Genomic DNA, 16,464 nt, shown 5'->3' on the forward strand with positions numbered 1-16,464 from the left:
CAAATAATACTTATAAAACAAGCATCAAAAGTAAAGAAAACATTTTTAATCATGTAGTATAGTACCTTGGAAACTACAGTAGTATGGTACAACAGCTGGCATACAAGGGTTGGCATAGAGTGAAGAGGCAAGAAAAGTCACTGACCAGAGGAGGGGGAGGAGGTGGGAGATGGTAGAGCTGAAGGATCGTCAGCAATGGGAGATGGAGGGCAAGCTGCAACGTCACTCACACCTAACGGTTGATGGCACAGGCTCTGGTTCTTTGCTGGTGCCATATGCACATTTGCATCTTTGAAAGTTCACAACTTGAAGGTTTGTATGTTGGGAACTTCCTGAACTAACCACAGTCAGTCTTCTGTGTCTGCCATCTAATCAACCACCTACTTAGCTTTTCTCCTTGGATATCTCAAAGACACTGAAAAACTCTCATTTGACCCCCGATTATGTCCAGTGTCTTGTCAGATGCTCTCCTATTTGTACTTACTTTAAAATTTCACCCTTTAATATACTTGTTTGCTTAATATTTGATTGTGTCATGGGATAACAGCAGAGATGATGACCATTTTTGCTCAGTACTGTGTCCCACCTATGTACCAGAACAAAAGAAGAAAGGAAGGCAAGCAGAAAGCACAAGAAAACTCCAGTCTACTGTGAAAGCTTCAAAGGCTGCCAGTTCCCTTAGCTGTATCATTTGATATTTCTTTGTAGACTGCACTAATATTTCCAAACAAAATTGCTTTTAAAATTTAACACCAAGAGCAATTTCCATCTCAAAATTGTGCCAGTTATTGAAAATGTCTTTGGTGGTGTTACAAATAGTATTGAAGCTTCTCTAAATGTGCCAGGCATCAGTAATGGGTGTCTGTGACTGTCTTCTAAAAATTACTTATCTAGTTATCTCTAAACAAAGAGAAAAAAAAAAAGTCCAGAGAAATAATCATCATGCTGTGTGTAAAATAAGTGCAGCAAATAGCTCCATAAAATAATATTTTTTAAAACAGTCTTTTTATTTTGTTTTGTTTAATGTCCCAGAACCTTCCAACTGGAAATTAAAGTTGGTTAAAATTACTTCGGGACCAAACCAAGATGCAGGAAGAAGAAAATAGGGTGCATTTACGTTCTAAACTATAAAGCATGCGTAGAAATGAAAATCTGCTTCTGGTCTAGGATGAGACTGGATCCTCCCAAGGGTGCCCTCAAACGGAAGCCTAATCTGGGTCTGTTGCAAACAAATCTTCTAATTGCCACTGTGGAGAGTATCCAAAAACATATATTGTGAAAGTTTTCTTCTAAATCTTAAGATCTCTAACAGCAGGCAAATTTCCCCACTTTTCTTAAAGATGTATCCCTCTACTTCAGTATATTCAATTATGCTGATGTTTGTCCTGCTTACAAGGTCTTAAAGGTATCTTCTTCAGTGGGGGCTCTCACACTTTGAGTGGAGAGGTCTTTAAAAATCAGGTTAAAAATTCTTTACCCCCTAGAGAGTTTGTTTCAGTAATTCTAGAGTGAGGCTTGTGGGGTAGGAGGTCAGGAATTTGTCCTTATTTTATTTTTAACTGATGAATTTCTCCAGGAGAACCTAATATGGAAAACACAGTATTTTAGTCCATAGCTGTTGACAGAAGTTACATATGTGCTTATTTGCTCAGTTGTGTCTGACACTTTGCAACTGCACAGACTGTAGCCCACCAGGCTCCTCTGTCCCTGGGGATTCTCCAGGCAAGAGTACTGGAGTGGGTTGCCATGCCTTCCTCCAGGGGATCTTCCCAACTCAGGGATCGAACCCAGGTCTCCCGCATTGCAGGCAGATTCTTTACCATCTGAGCCACCAGGGAAGCCCTAGAAAGGATTTATTTGTCTTATTATGTCAGTGGAGACTTAAACTATTTAGTAGACTTGTTGTTTCTCTCCAATTTAAAACATTCTTTTTTCACTCCTTTTTCTTTCCTTCTCTCTCCCCTGCCCTGGAACCCTGTCTCCCTTCACCCCGTATATCTCAGATATTTTAACTTGACTAAACAAACTGATCACCCTGGTTCTTCTGATTCTGTTCAGCACATTTTTCTATGTATTCCATCTTGACATTGCTTCCCTTTCTTGTAGCTCTTGAACATTAATGTGTTTCCATTTTTCTTCAAGTAACTTGCCTCTAGGACCATCAGTCTTCCTTGTCTGAGAGCCCTAATTCCTCAGCATTTCTATTCTTCAGGATGTTGTTTTACTTTGTATCCATGTTTTCTTGCTTTAAGGCATTTTAACTTTCTGGTTAAGAAGAACATTGTTAGCTGTGTATCACTTTTGTTTGAGGGTTGGGTAAGGAAGTATGATTATAAGTCTAATATAGATACATATTTCATTGTCTTTGCTAATAATCCTCCTAGAATTGTGCTTCTTTGATCTAGTTATGACGTTTTATCTGTCATGCTCCAATCAGAACAAAGAAACCATTCAAGGTCTTTCAACAGAGGGGGTTTAATGTCAGGGAGTTTGTTCCTGGGTAATGGAAGATCTGAGAAGCCAAAGAAGGGTTGTTAATGCTCCCAAAAGATTAGCAGCCACAGGAATCTGTGCTCACTCATAAGGCTGGAGAGACAATGAGAGACAGAAATGTTACCAGAAACCGGAAACCAGGGTCACCCTCGGAGTGAGAGCAGTGGCAGGCACATGGTGGAATATGGAGTTACAGGAAAGACCCAGCCATTGCTGGATAACCTGCATGAGGCAGATCCAGGCAGGGAGGACCACCCTGGGTTCTCTCTACTTCCCTGATGTCTCTCCTCTTGCCCTCGGGTCCCTTGCCATGCCTCTCACTGGTTGAACCTTTGTAAAAATCCAGGTGACAGAGGAGATGTGGAAATGCAATTTCGAAAAAGAGAGGGAAATGGATCTGAAAGCAGAAGAGACATGACAGGCACAGTTTCTGCACAAGGACAATCACATAATGTATGAAGCCTCTCTTTCCTATCCAAGCAATAGCTGCTCTCTAAATCAAGGAACCTGATGATATGCCATTACATGGTAGAGGCGAGACTAGAGACTAATAAAGCTGAAAAGAAACTGAGATGAAACCAGAGTGTAAAAATTTGTATTTAAATAACGACTCACTCCTTTGTTCTGTCCAACAAAGATTTATATCCCTCTCTGTCTTATAGCTGCTATTTCTTCTTACCTGTGACCCTCTCAGTTCAGTTCAGTCTCTCGGTCATGTTAGACTCTTTGTGATCCCATGGACTGCAGCACACCAGGCCTCCCTGTCCATCACAACTCCCGGAGTTTACTCAAACTCATGTCCATCGAGTCGGTGATGCCATCCAACCATCTCATCCTCTGTTTTCTCCTTCTCCTTCTCCTCCTGCCTTCAATCTTTCCCAGCATCAGGGTCTTTTCAAATGAGTCAGTTCGCATCAGGTGGCCAAAATATTCTAATGAATATTCAGGACTGATTTTCTTTAGGATGCACTGGTTGTATCTCTTTGCAGTCCAAGGGACTCTCAAGAGTCTTCTCCAACACCACAGTTCAAAAGCATCAATTCTGCAGTGCTCAGCTCTCTTTATAGTCCAACTCTCACATCCATACGTGACTACTGGAAAAACCATAGCCTTGACTAGATGGACCTTTGTTGGCAAAATAATGTCTCTGCTTTTTAATATGCTGTGTAGGTTGGTCATAACTTTTAAGTGTCTTTTAATTTCATGGCTGCAGTCACTATCTGCAATGATTTTGGAGCCCCCCAAAATAAAGTTTGTCACTGTTTGCACTGTTTCTCCATCTATTTGCATGAAGTGATGGGACCAGATGCCATGGTCTTAGTTTTCTGAATGTTGAGCTTGAAGCCAGCTTTTTTACTCTCCTCTTTCACTTTCAACAAGAGGTTCTTTAGTCCTTCTTCACTTTCTGCCATAGGGGTGGTGTCATCTGCATATCTGAGGTTATTGATATTTCTCCCAGCAATCTTGATTCCAGCTTGTGCTTCCTCCAGCCCAGCGTTTCTCATGATGTACTCTGCATATAAGTTCAATAAGCAGGGTGACAATATACAGCCTTGATGTACTCCTTTTCCTATTTGGAACCAGTCTGTTGTTTCATGTCCAGTTCTAACTGTTGCTTCCTGACCTGCATACAGATTTCTCAAGAGGCAGGTCAGGTGGTCTGGTATTCCCATCTCTTTAAGAATTTTCCACAGTTTGTTGTGATTCACACAGTCACAGGCTATGCATAGTCAACAAAGCAGAAATAGATGTTTTTCTGGAATTTTCTTGCTTTTTTGATAATCCAATGAATGTTGGCAATTTGATCGCAGTAAGATGAATGGGACTAGGAACTGTGGGAAGGGAAAGTGTGGTGATAGTTAACTTCTGGAGGTGAATGTAGGGCAAAGCAGGAAAGAGCAGACAGCTCTCATGGGGAACTGAGGCAGAAAGTGAGTACCTGTGTCTTTTTCTCTAGCACAGTCTCCCTGGTACAAACTTATGAAAAGGGACCTAACTTAATTGCATGAATCCCAGTGAAACACAGGCACCAGAATGGTCCCTAAAGATGTTTATGTTGGAACCTTTAAATGGAAAGTGGGACCAGATACGTTTGGATAATGCAGACCCCAGAAAGTGTTTTAACAAGCTGTCACACATACAGCAATTGTGTTTTATGAAATTCACTCTTTTTGACCCAATGTAATGATGCAGTACCAGTCAGTGTTGGATGCTCGTGTCTCATCAATCTTTCTGCACTCTTTCTATCTTCAACTCATTTCAACTTGGCATCAGTCAATCCCACTCCAGAAAAAGCCCTCTCAACAGGATCTGATGTCAAACCCAATAGTAACTTTTCTCCTTGAAATTTCCTGACATTTATCCGAGATAATTTTTGGCTTTTCCTCCTAATTTTGAACTGCTTTTTCTTGTTTCCTTGTTTTTGTTCTATAGCTTCCTTTTCATCCTAAATACCTATGGTCCCTGGGACTCCAAAACTAGGCTTCATGTCTCCTTTAAATCTACTCCCCCCTTTTCCTGAGGGGGAACATAATTATATGTTTGGACATAAGTTTGGACATAATTATTTCGTGCTCCCTGGACCTCCTCATGCCTGCGTTTAACTGTAAGCTGCGCCTTCTTGCCTCTCACATCTTTTTGAGACTGCATGTATCTCTTGAACTTTGGGCTTAATTTTCCATCTGTGTCCAGATCATCTCTACCTGAATGAATGTCTTACCTCAAATTCAGCAAGTCCCAAACCAAACCGAGTACTTTCCCTCCTCAAACCAATTCCTGTCTCAGTGAACAGAAACTTGTTACTGATAGAAAATCTATCAGTATCTTTGACCTGCTTCAGGTCAAATTAGCAACTGTCACCTCTGCTTCTGAAACATGAAATATACTACTCTCATAATATCTTCTGCAGTGAATTCCAACTTGTCTCTTCATTTATTGGACTGTGAGTTCACCAAAAGCAGGGACAATATCTTATTCATCTCTAAACCCTCAGGGCTCAACTCACTCCTGATTCTCATCATCCTTTCCTTCTCATATATCCTGAACACCCTCCAAAAGAAATTATATGCAGTCTGCACAAAGAGCTACTTGCTTGGAGAATCTGTGTTATCTTTCATTTTCTTAGCTGTGTTTAGAGAACTTGCTTGTATTTGCTAATTCATTTTTGAGAGTTTGGACATAATTATTTTGTTTCTAGCTGCCTGAGGACATGAATTCCAGCCACTTGAGAAATGAGCAGGTTGTGAGCCACAAGAAATCAATTTGTCTAGACCACAAAGTTCATTGTAATGGGAATTTTACTTGTCACCTAATATTTATTTTTACAATGCAGATGAAGAGGATGAGTAATAAATGTTGACAAATATTTGGGTATTCATCCCAGAGTTTCATAGACCATTGATTTTAACCATATCGCATTTTTTCTAGAGTAACATTTTTATTATCACTATTTGGAGTCTTGAAGGAGGGTAGCTAACTATAAAAATTGTGAAGAATATGTTCTTAATTTAAAATTTATGACCTTGTACATATCTCAATATTTAATCAGGGACCTAACACATTTAATTTGAACTTACTCTTACTTATATTTTAAATCTATATCATAAATGAATGAAATAAGTCAAAAATCAAGTTTAGATGAAACTTCTTAAATTCAGCCTTAACCTTAGTGTCTTAGGAAACAGAATCTGAGGCAAAGATTTTTAAAGTACAAATGCATTATTTGGGAGATGCAACTCTAAGGCAGTAAGAGTGAGGAAAAGGGTAGGCAAAAGTGTGCAAGGATGCTTTATGAAACCAGTGACTCCATCCCAAAGGGCTGGACAAAGACACTGCTGTGCCCCCCGGTGCATCTCCTCAGCACAGGGAAGACAAAGAAGTCATATGAACAGAGGAGTCCATGGGGGGTGGGGGTTTGTCTCCCTCCTGTCTCCTGTTGACCATCACTCGGAGTTCACTCCACAAAGAGTTAACTTCTCTGTTCTTTGTTCATTTTGTTCAGTTGCTCAGTCATGTCCAACTTTTTGCAATCACCATGGACTGCAGCATGCCAGCCTTCCTTGTCCTTCACCATCTCCTGGAGCTTGCTCAAACTCATGTGCATTGAGTCAGTGATGCCGTCCAACCATCTCATCCTTTGTCATCCCCTTCTCCTCCTGCCCTCAATCTTTCCCAGCATCAGGCTCTTTCCCAATGAGTTGTCTCTTTGCATCAGGTGGCCAAAGTATTGGAGCTTCAGCATTAATCCTTCCAATGAATATTCAGAATTGATTTCCATGTACTTTGTGTGTGTTAGATGTTCAGTCATGTCTGACTGTTTGCGATCCCATGGACTGTAGCCCGCCAGGCTCCTCTGTCCATGGTATTCTCCAGGCAAGAATACTGGAGTGGGTAACCATTCCCTTCTCCAGGGGACCTTCCTGACCCAGGGATTGAACCTGGGTCTCTCTGTACTTTGGGGTTGCATTAATCAGCTCTGCCTGTGGTCACTAAGAATGCCAAATTCCATCCTCTGGGGCAGCATTCTTTTTATTTCCCTGCTTTCTACAACTTACATATCATCAGTGGCCTAACCTAAGCTTTGTTGTTTGAATTGTGAAAGCAGAGGCAAGGGCTACACACTCCAACCAAGGCTGGTGGTCCAGACTGCTGGTGGTAATAAACCCCAAAGGATCGGTTGGCTCCAAGAAGGGGTCAGGAGGCAGGAGATATACATATAACTTGAGAGAATGCATAACATTTGTGTCTAATAAAATTGCTGACTCTAAACTCTGCCCTTGAAGTTTACAGAGAGGGAAGGGAAGCAGAAGGCTTCCATACAGAAGTTGATTCAATCATGAACAAGCTACTGTAAATCATCACAGATTTTTTTTTAATTGAGATAATTGACACATAATATTATATGTTTTCATTGTACAGCATGGAGATTTGCTATATGCATATATTGTGAAATAATCACTGCAGAAAGTCAATATCCATCACCAATCATAATTACAAAATTATTATTCTTATCATGAGAACTTTGAAGACCTCTCTTAGTAGCTTTCAACTATCCAGTTTATTAACCATAGGCACCATTTTCACATATATTTGACCTGGAAAAAATCATTGAGAGATAAAATGGTATTGATGAATCTATTTGCGGGGCAGGAATAGAGATGCAGGCATAGAGAACAGACTTGTGGACACGGGGCAGGGGGAGGAAAGGGTGGGACAAATTGGGAGAGTACTGTTGACATGTATACACTTCCATGTGTAAAATAGGCAGCTAGGGGGAAGCTGGCGTGTAGCACAGGGAACTCGGTTCTGTGCTCTGTGATGACTTTGAGGGGTGGGATGGGGAGTGGGAGGGAGACCTGAGAGGCAGGGGATATATGTATACATAAGGTTGATTCATGTTGTACAGCAGAAACTAACACAACCTTGTAAAGCAATTATACTGCAATAAAAAAAAATAAAGAATTAACACACAGAAATCCCTTGCATTCCTATACTCCAATAATGAGAAAACAGAAAGAGAAATGAAGGAAACAATACCATTCACCATTGCAACAAAAAGAATAAAATACTTAGGAATATATCTACCTAAAGAAACAAAAGACTTGTATATAGAAAACTATAAAACACTGATGAAAGAAATCAAAGAGGACACAAACAGATGGGGAAATATACCGTGTTCATGGATTGGAAGAATTAATATAGTGAAAATGAGTATACTACCCAAAGCAATCTATAGATTCAATGCAATCCCTATCAAGCTACCAATGGTATTTTTCACAGAACTAGAACAAATCATTTCACAATTTGTATGGAAATATAAGAAACCTTGAATAGCCAAAGCAATCTTGAGAAAGAAGAATGGAACTGGAGGAATCAATCTGCCTGACTTCAGGCTCTACTACAAAGCCACAGTCATCAAGACAGTATGGTACTGGCACAAAGACAGAAATATAGATCAATGGAACAAAATAGAAAGCCCAGAGATAAACCCACGCACCTATGGACACCTTATCTTTGACAAAGGAGGCAAGAATATACAATGGAGAAAAGACAATCTCTTTAACAAGTGGTGCTGGGAAAACTGGTCAACCACTTGTAAAAGAATGAAACTAGAACACTTCCTAACACCATACACAAAAATAAACTCAAAATGGATTAAAGATCTAAATGTAAGACCAGAAACTATAAAACTCCTAGAGGAAAACATAGGCAAAACACTCTCCGACATAAATCACAGCAGGATCCTCCATGACCCACCTCCCAGAATATCGGAAATAAAAGCAAAAATAAACAAATGGGACCTAATTAAAATTAAAAGCTTTTGCACAACAAAGAAAACTATAAGCAAGGTGAAAAGACAGCCTTCAGAATGGGAGAAAATAATAGCAAACGAAGCAACAGACAAACAATTAATCTCAAAAATATACAAGCAACTCCTGCAGTTGAATTCCAGAAAAATAAATGACCCAATCAAAAAATGGGGCAAAGAACTAAACAGACATTTCTCCAAAGAAGACATACAGATGGCTAACAAACACATGAAAAGATGCTCAACATCACTCATTATTAGAGAAATGCAAATCAAAACCACAATGAGGTATCATTTCACACCAGTCAGAATGGCTGCTATCCAAAAGTCTACAAGCAATAAATGCTGGAGAGGGTGTGGAGAAAAGGGAACCCTCTTACACTGTTGGTGGGAATGCAAACTAGTACAGCCACTATGGAGAACAGTGTGGAGATTCCTTAAAAAACTGGGAATAGAACTGCCATATGACCCAGCAATCCCACTGCTGGGCATACACACCGAGGAAACCAGAATTGAAAGAGACGCGTGTACCCCGATGTTCATCGCAGCACTGTTTACAATAGCCAGGACATGGAAGCAACCTAGATGTCCATCAGCAGACAAATGGATAAGGAAGCTGTGGTACATATACACAATGGAATATTACTCAGCCATTAAAAAAAAATACATTTGAATCGGTTCTATTGAGATGGATGAAACTGGAGCCCATAATACAGAGTGAAGTAAGCCAGAAAGAAAAACACCAATACGGTATATTAATGCATATATATGGAATTTGAAAAATGGTAATGATAACCCTATATGCAAGACAGAATAAGAGACACAGATGCATAGAAGAGTCTTATGGACTCTAAGGGAGAAGGTGAGGGTGGGACGTTCTGGGAGAATAGCATTGAAACATGTATATGATCATATGTGAAACAGAACACCATTCCATGTTCGATGCATGAGACAAATGCTCAGGGCTGGGGCAATGGGATGCCCTAGAGGGATGGGGGGAGGGAGGTGGGAGGGGGGTCCAGGAAGGGGAACACATGTAAACCCATGGCTGATACATGTCAATGTATGGCAAAAACTACTACAATATTGTAAAGTAATTAGCCCCCAACTAAAATAAATAAATTTATTAAAAATAAATAAATAAATAAATAAAGAGAAAGTGTCCTCACAATTTAAAAAAATCCTGATATTAGACTTGGAGAAGTCTGGGCTATCCTTTGGTGGGAGATGACTCCATGAAACCCCTCTGTGACTCTTCTGATGAAATTCTCTGGTCTACTTCCCCTTTTCTAACGTGTTTTAAGAGAATGCAGGTACCTTGTTACAAGCTTCTCCTATAATAAACACAGGAAACTGGAAAAGTTAGGGAACTATAGTTTTTCAGGGATCGAAGTTTTGCATGGAGGAACATTTTTTCTGAGAACTTCTGACTCTGCTGCTTACCTGAATTTGCAGCATTATTTTCAGAGATATGTATGTCCTGACCTCAGGTGCGTATCAGATACTCTGTTTTTCCCTGGTTGGAGAATAGAGTCCAGAGGATGTTTTGTTTTCATTGGTTGTATTTGGAATAACCACAGTGTGCATAACTCTCCACATGGCCACATGCAGTCCACTGGTTTCTACAGAGCTTTCAGGAGCAAACACTCAAAGCTTTGGCTAGAACCACTTGTCCAGCTCAGTTCTCCATGCTTGAACTTTGGACACTGACCCCAGGTGTAGCCAAGCTGAGTCAGGGGTTGGCATGGAATGCTTCTGCTGAGGTTATTACTGGATGACCTTAGTATCATTTTGGCATTCTTTATGCAATGCCCAGGTATCTTTTCCCTCTTAGGTTGATTCACTCAATCCCCAACATGGCTTCCATGTTGGCTCAGAAGTAAAGAATCTGCCTGCTAATGCAGGAGATGTGAGTTCGATCCCTGGGTCAGGAAGATCCCTTGGAGAAGGGAATGGCAACCCATTCCAATATTCTTGCCTGGAGAATCCCATGGGCAGAGGAGCCTGGCAGGCTGCAGACCATGAGGTTGTAAAGAGTCAGATAGGACTTAGCAACTAAACAACAACAATAACATTATAATAAGCCTCTTCTAATAGCTTACTATCTTTGAGTTCTCCTCTCTGAATTGTACTTCTGTTCTTTGACTGGCAGAAATGGTATGCAGACTTGAGTCCACCACTAGGCTGGGAGTCCTTCATTCTGCTGGGTGACTTACTTCCCTCATTGGCTACCTTTGATTAGTTCCTGCACTGTTGCTGCCTTTCAGCAATTGCCTTTTGAAATGTCACACCTGAAATTCCAGGAGATCATTTGTGAATCAGAGCAATTGTCTGGAATTGGTTGATGGACATCCTTTGGTATTCCAGACTACTTAGAAATAGCCAATAAATGAGAGTTGTTTTTATTTCCCTGCTTTATAAAAGCTTTCTCACTAGTGGCCTAAGCCATACAGCCTCTAGATTCTTAAATTTTGAGATGCACATCTTATCATTTTTAGATGTTAATGGGGAATAATATTTTTTCAATATCTGGATGATAAAGGAGGCAGCTTGATACAAAGCTTTCTCAATTTTCTTCCTGAAAGGATAGACTAACTCTATTAATTTTTGTCCAGTTTGACAGAAATCAATGAAACCTACCACTAGAAATTCACATTTCACCCAACAATGAAGAGGCAAATATTAATAAATAAAAGTCTATTCAATTCTGCAAGTGCTTTGCAAGCTCTGTCTTGAAAGAAAAATAAAGATAGGATGGCTTTGATGATTTAAAGTTCATTAGGATGTTTCAGTTCAGGGTAGTTCATGCTTTTATTATGGAGATTTCAGTTTTCTCTCAAGTGAATAGCTGACATTTTCTCATACCCTTAGCTTTTGTAAAAGACTAAGTGGTTTCATTTTATTGGACATTCCCCTAAGATTAGTCTACCTTTTGGCAAATTCTTTGCAAAATACTGTGAGGGGAATGCAAATTCGCTATTTGCCTTATAGGGGTAATATTCCAGTGTGGGAGAGAAAAATGTGTGTGATATAAAAATGACTTGTGCCATTATTTGATCAGGCTAGTTTGCCTTTTTTAGGTTTCACATGTAAGTGATATTATGCAGTATTTGTATTTTTGGTCTGACTTTTTCACTTCGCTAACACCCTCAAGTTTCATCTATGTTCTTTCATCCATGTTGTTGCAAATAAGAAGATACCCCTCTTTATAAGGGCTGAATAATATTTCTTTGTCTATCTATCTATCTATTGACCAATCTCACATCTTTATTCCTTCATCATTTTGGGCACCTACCTTCTTTCTGTATCCTGACTATTGTGAACAATACTGCAGTAAACATGGGCGTGTAGATACCTGTTTGAGATACCATTTTCATTTCTTTTCGATATACAGCCAAAAGTGGGATTGTTAGAACATGCATTGCCCTAAGTTAAGATATAAAAAGATTCTCCACTGATTGTCACTCACCTGGCTAATGTTATAGAGTAAAAGAGTAAAAAAAATTCTTGATTGGAAGCTGAGTACTTTCAGAACTATCTCATAAGATAGTCATATACTTGAAAAGTCGAAGTTACATGAGTGAATGAACGGCCGTACGTAATTCATAGCTTTCTTTTGAAACTGAGTTCTAAAGCTTGTCTAGGTTCTTGGATGTTGGAAGGCCCTTTTTAGTTCAATTCCTTCCCTTAGTCTTGCAAAATGCACTCATGCCTTCACAAGCAAATTTCACTATGTAGTTTTGTTACTCATTCAGTTTTACTAGCTTTGTTTATCTCTATGAGAAATAAACTGTCTGTGGAGGATTATTCAGGATCTTCTTTCAGCACACAGTACTCAAAGCATAGTTTGGCCTTCTTTGGGTGGTTTCCAGTTCACCCTTATTATGTTTAGTTTGTTTTTATTCTTGGCTCTGTTTTCAGTTCCCCATATCTGCATTTCTTGCTTTATTTTTGGTTCTTGGATCCATGGTAGAGTGCCTTCTGTTCATCTCTAGGATTAATACAAAAACAAATCTTGAGGTTTTCCCCTCCTACTCAAAGAATCTTTGCTATTGGATACTACTGTGAAATTCATAAAGGGTAAAAATAACTAATTAAGTGAACATTTGAATCTTCCTAGAGATACAGCACTTGTAGCAACAACCTTGAGCTGGTTCAAGAGCAGGCAGTGCCCAGCAGGGAGCTGGTTAAATCCACTGACAACTCTACATACTGTGAAGCCAGGCTCCCGGATGGGAGTCAGAACCAATTCATATTTCCAGGCATCACATGAAATTATAGATTGAAAAGGAAATCAGAAAACAATTTACAAGTTTCTAGTGGGTAACACTGTTGCTGGCATTCATCGTATATACATGGCTAGGGGCCAGGTGATCTGATCAGATATTTTTTGTGTGAAAATAATTACTGGGAGGTTAAGACACTTTTTGACTGTTGATGGTGGTCCTTCCGAGTGGCTGTTGATGGTGGTCCTTCCGAGTGGCTACGCTTATAGATAGTTTTTGTTTTCTTCTTGTTAATCTGCATATTCTGTGATGAGAATGCATTGTTTTTATGACAAGGGAAAGTAACATTTTAAATTACAAAAGCAGTGGGAAAGTTTAATTGAAAATATAATTTTGGAGGGCTTCCCTGGTGGCTCAGTGGTGAAGATTCACCTGCCAGTGCAGAAGACACAGGTTTGATCCCTGGTCCGGAAAGATCCCACGTGCTGCTGGGCAACTAAGCCTGTGTGCCACCACTGTTCAGCCTGTGGTCTCGAGCCTGGGAGCATCAATTACTGAAGTCAGTGCACCCTAGAGACCCAGCTCCACAACAAGAGAAGTCACAGCAATGAGAAGCCCACACATTGCAATGAAGAGTAGCCCTCAAGCGCTGCAACCAGAAAAAAGCCCGCATAGCAACAAAGACCCAACACAATCAAAAATAGATAAATAAAAACTTAAGAAAATATATGATACAATCTTTTGGTCAGTTATGCCTCTTATTTTCTACAACCTTTGTATTATTTTTTAGATTGCATAAATTGGAGAAAAATTTCTTTTCCTAAAACATTTGTTTATGCTAATACAATTTCTGTCTTTTCACGTAACTTATTGTAATGCTTAACAATTAAGGTGTTTCTAACACAAACCTCACAGAAAAGGAATAAAAAATGATTGGAGGAGGAAATAAGTTTCCATAAATGGCATGAAGCATTAGAGAACTTCCCTGTGAGGCCCTAAAAATGTACCAATGTATGTGAAACAAGTTGTTAGGGAATATACATTTGCTATAAAGCCATCATTTTGAACTATTCGCTTGACCTATTTAATTTTGTCCACCTCTTTTTTTTTTTTTTTTTTACCAAATTAGATGCCACAGGTAAAGCTTGTGTTAATTTTTGTGAACTTCAGACACTAGCAACTCATCTTTAAATTTTTTTTAAAGGAAAAACCAAGCTCTATTAACTACTGGGAACCTTTTTTAATCAAGGGTCTGGGGGTTTTTGCAGCATCATTTCTCTGGTTACTTTTTAAGGAAGTAATCTCCTTGCCAAGTTTTACTTTCTACTTTCTTCCTCTTCTGCCTCCCCTGCAGTCCCCTCCCCTCCCCTTTTCTTTCCCTCTCTCCAGGCTCCGTGGCTCTATTTCCATCTTTTCCCCCTTCCTCCTTCCTTTCCCCTCATCTCCTCTTTATTAAAAAAAAAAAACCAAAAAAACCAAAAAACACATTTATTTATTTATTCAAACAATTAAATTTTTTTTTAAACTTTTTAGTTCCACTCTACAGCATGCAGGAATCTTAGTTTCCCGACCAGAGATCGAAAGTTTATTGGGAGAATGGAGCCTTAATCACTGGATCACCAAGAAAGTCCCTCATCTCCTCTATTTACTTCTCTTTTCTCCTTTCCACCCTCCTTTTTCTGCCCTCCTCCATTCTCTTAATTTGTATTCTCTTCTCCCTTCATTAAAAAAGATTAAAAACAAAGCAAATGAAAAGAAAGAGGTACTAATTAGGGATTTTTCCTGTTCCCCGGGAATTAGTGGAAAGATGGATTCAGTGACATCTTAGTGGATTAAGATAACCATTTAACTCTATCCTAAATTTCATCCCCGTGACAAAGACTGACTAGGAATAGGCTGGACAGAGAATAGGCTCCTTGCTGTGTTTTCTCTTATTTTACCAGGTTAATTGAACCATCATGTTAAAAAGTCAATACATGGCTCTAACTGTACTTAATTATGTGTTAAGGATGAATGAACTTTGGTGTCCTGTAAGTTAAAAACTTCATGGCTTTATAGTTTACATAAAATAATGAGATAAATACCAGGGTGATAAGGTTAATGCAGGTTAATTATTATAGGTCAATCCAGCTCTGATTTATTTATTTAACCCAGAAAGAACCTTAAAACAATTGAATTTGCACTATAACTCTTATTTTTTTGGCTTTATCAGATTTATTTTAGAGAGATAAAAGCCTTTCAAATACAGATAAAGACTCCTTTGTACCCTTTCACAATCCTATCCCGCTTTCTACCCCCAGATTGATTGTACTAGAGATGATCTCTCTCATTTCTTTCTCTCATCAAAGCCTACCTTCAATTTTTCTAGGTTAACATGGGCCAGGGCCCCAGGAACTAAGCACCCCCTAAGTGCTTAGGTATAGGGGAAAATGGGGGAGACGATCCTGTCTCCGTTGATTTTCCCGGAACTACGTATAATGTATACAAATTACTAAGGGGAAAAATGTTCTTGTGTCTCACCCATTATGCCTCATAGCCCTAAGCATTCTGTCACCATCGCAAGCTTACACCTTCTATATCCTCTGTCAGGGTCAGAATTCTTCCCTTCACTGCTCTGCACATCCCTTAACCTGGCCCTACCTCATGCCCCTCCCCCAACCCCCCACTCTCCCACCATGATCCCTTGCACAGCCTCTTTCTGAAATGTTTCCTTCACCCTTTTTCTCCAGGCTGGATGCTGGCTCTCCTCCAAGGACCCCCTCTGAAGAGAAGGCTGTATTTGCTCTGAGCATCCTAGGCATCTCAGGATCTGGTGGAGGGATCACTGTCTTCGCTTCCCATTGTGTGAAACACAATATTTTGACCCTGTAGGTTTCTGTCTAGCTCTCAGAAGCTGGTTCATCAGAAAATGCCAGTATTAATGTGGCAAATGTTTCAAAGATTAGGAACATGTGAACAAAGTCCAAAATATAAAAATCTTCCATAAAGTTTTATTTTTTAACTAGGCATGGTGCAATATGAGTGTGTCATGCTGAACATAAATGATGCTTTGGACTCATTTTTCAACATACCTAGGGAAATTATCTTTACAGCAGAATGCATAGTTTGGGATGCTTTGGCATAAAAATGGAAAGATGACATATGAATGGAATCTAATGAGCATCACCTCTGCTCTTTTTCTATACTTGGGTCTTAAGAAAGCAGCATAGTATTAATAATGCAAAACTCAATGGAAATGTAGATGACATTTTAGAATTTCAGCAAATCTTATTACTGTGAATGTAATTTCTCAAAACATATCTACCATCACTTGATTTTTTTTCTTTTTTTTTAAATTTCTGGGAAATAATACCAAATGTCAAGTGAAAAAGATGAGGACATGGCTGATTCATGTCAATGTATGGCAAAAACCACTACAATATTGTAAAGTAATTAGCC

At 39.4% G+C, this 16,464-nt stretch overlaps 1 long non-coding RNA gene across 1 annotated transcript; it reads right to left on the minus strand.

Moving 5' to 3' along the window:
- Window positions 1-1,003: 1,003 nt before the first annotated feature.
- Window positions 1,004-2,319, minus strand: LOC145516954 (uncharacterized). Its single transcript, XR_014061873.1, has 2 exons — window positions 2,151-2,319; window positions 1,004-1,247 (listed from the first exon to the last, which is right to left on the minus strand). It is a non-coding gene; the product is annotated as an uncharacterized LOC145516954 (long non-coding RNA).
- Window positions 2,320-16,464: the final 14,145 nt, after the last annotated feature.

Source organism: Giraffa tippelskirchi, chromosome 8 (assembly GCF_054371585.1).
Source record: "Giraffa tippelskirchi isolate mGirTip1 chromosome 8, T2T-mGirTip1v1.2.pri, whole genome shotgun sequence".
Taxonomy (NCBI): domain Eukaryota; kingdom Metazoa; phylum Chordata; class Mammalia; order Artiodactyla; family Giraffidae; genus Giraffa; species Giraffa tippelskirchi.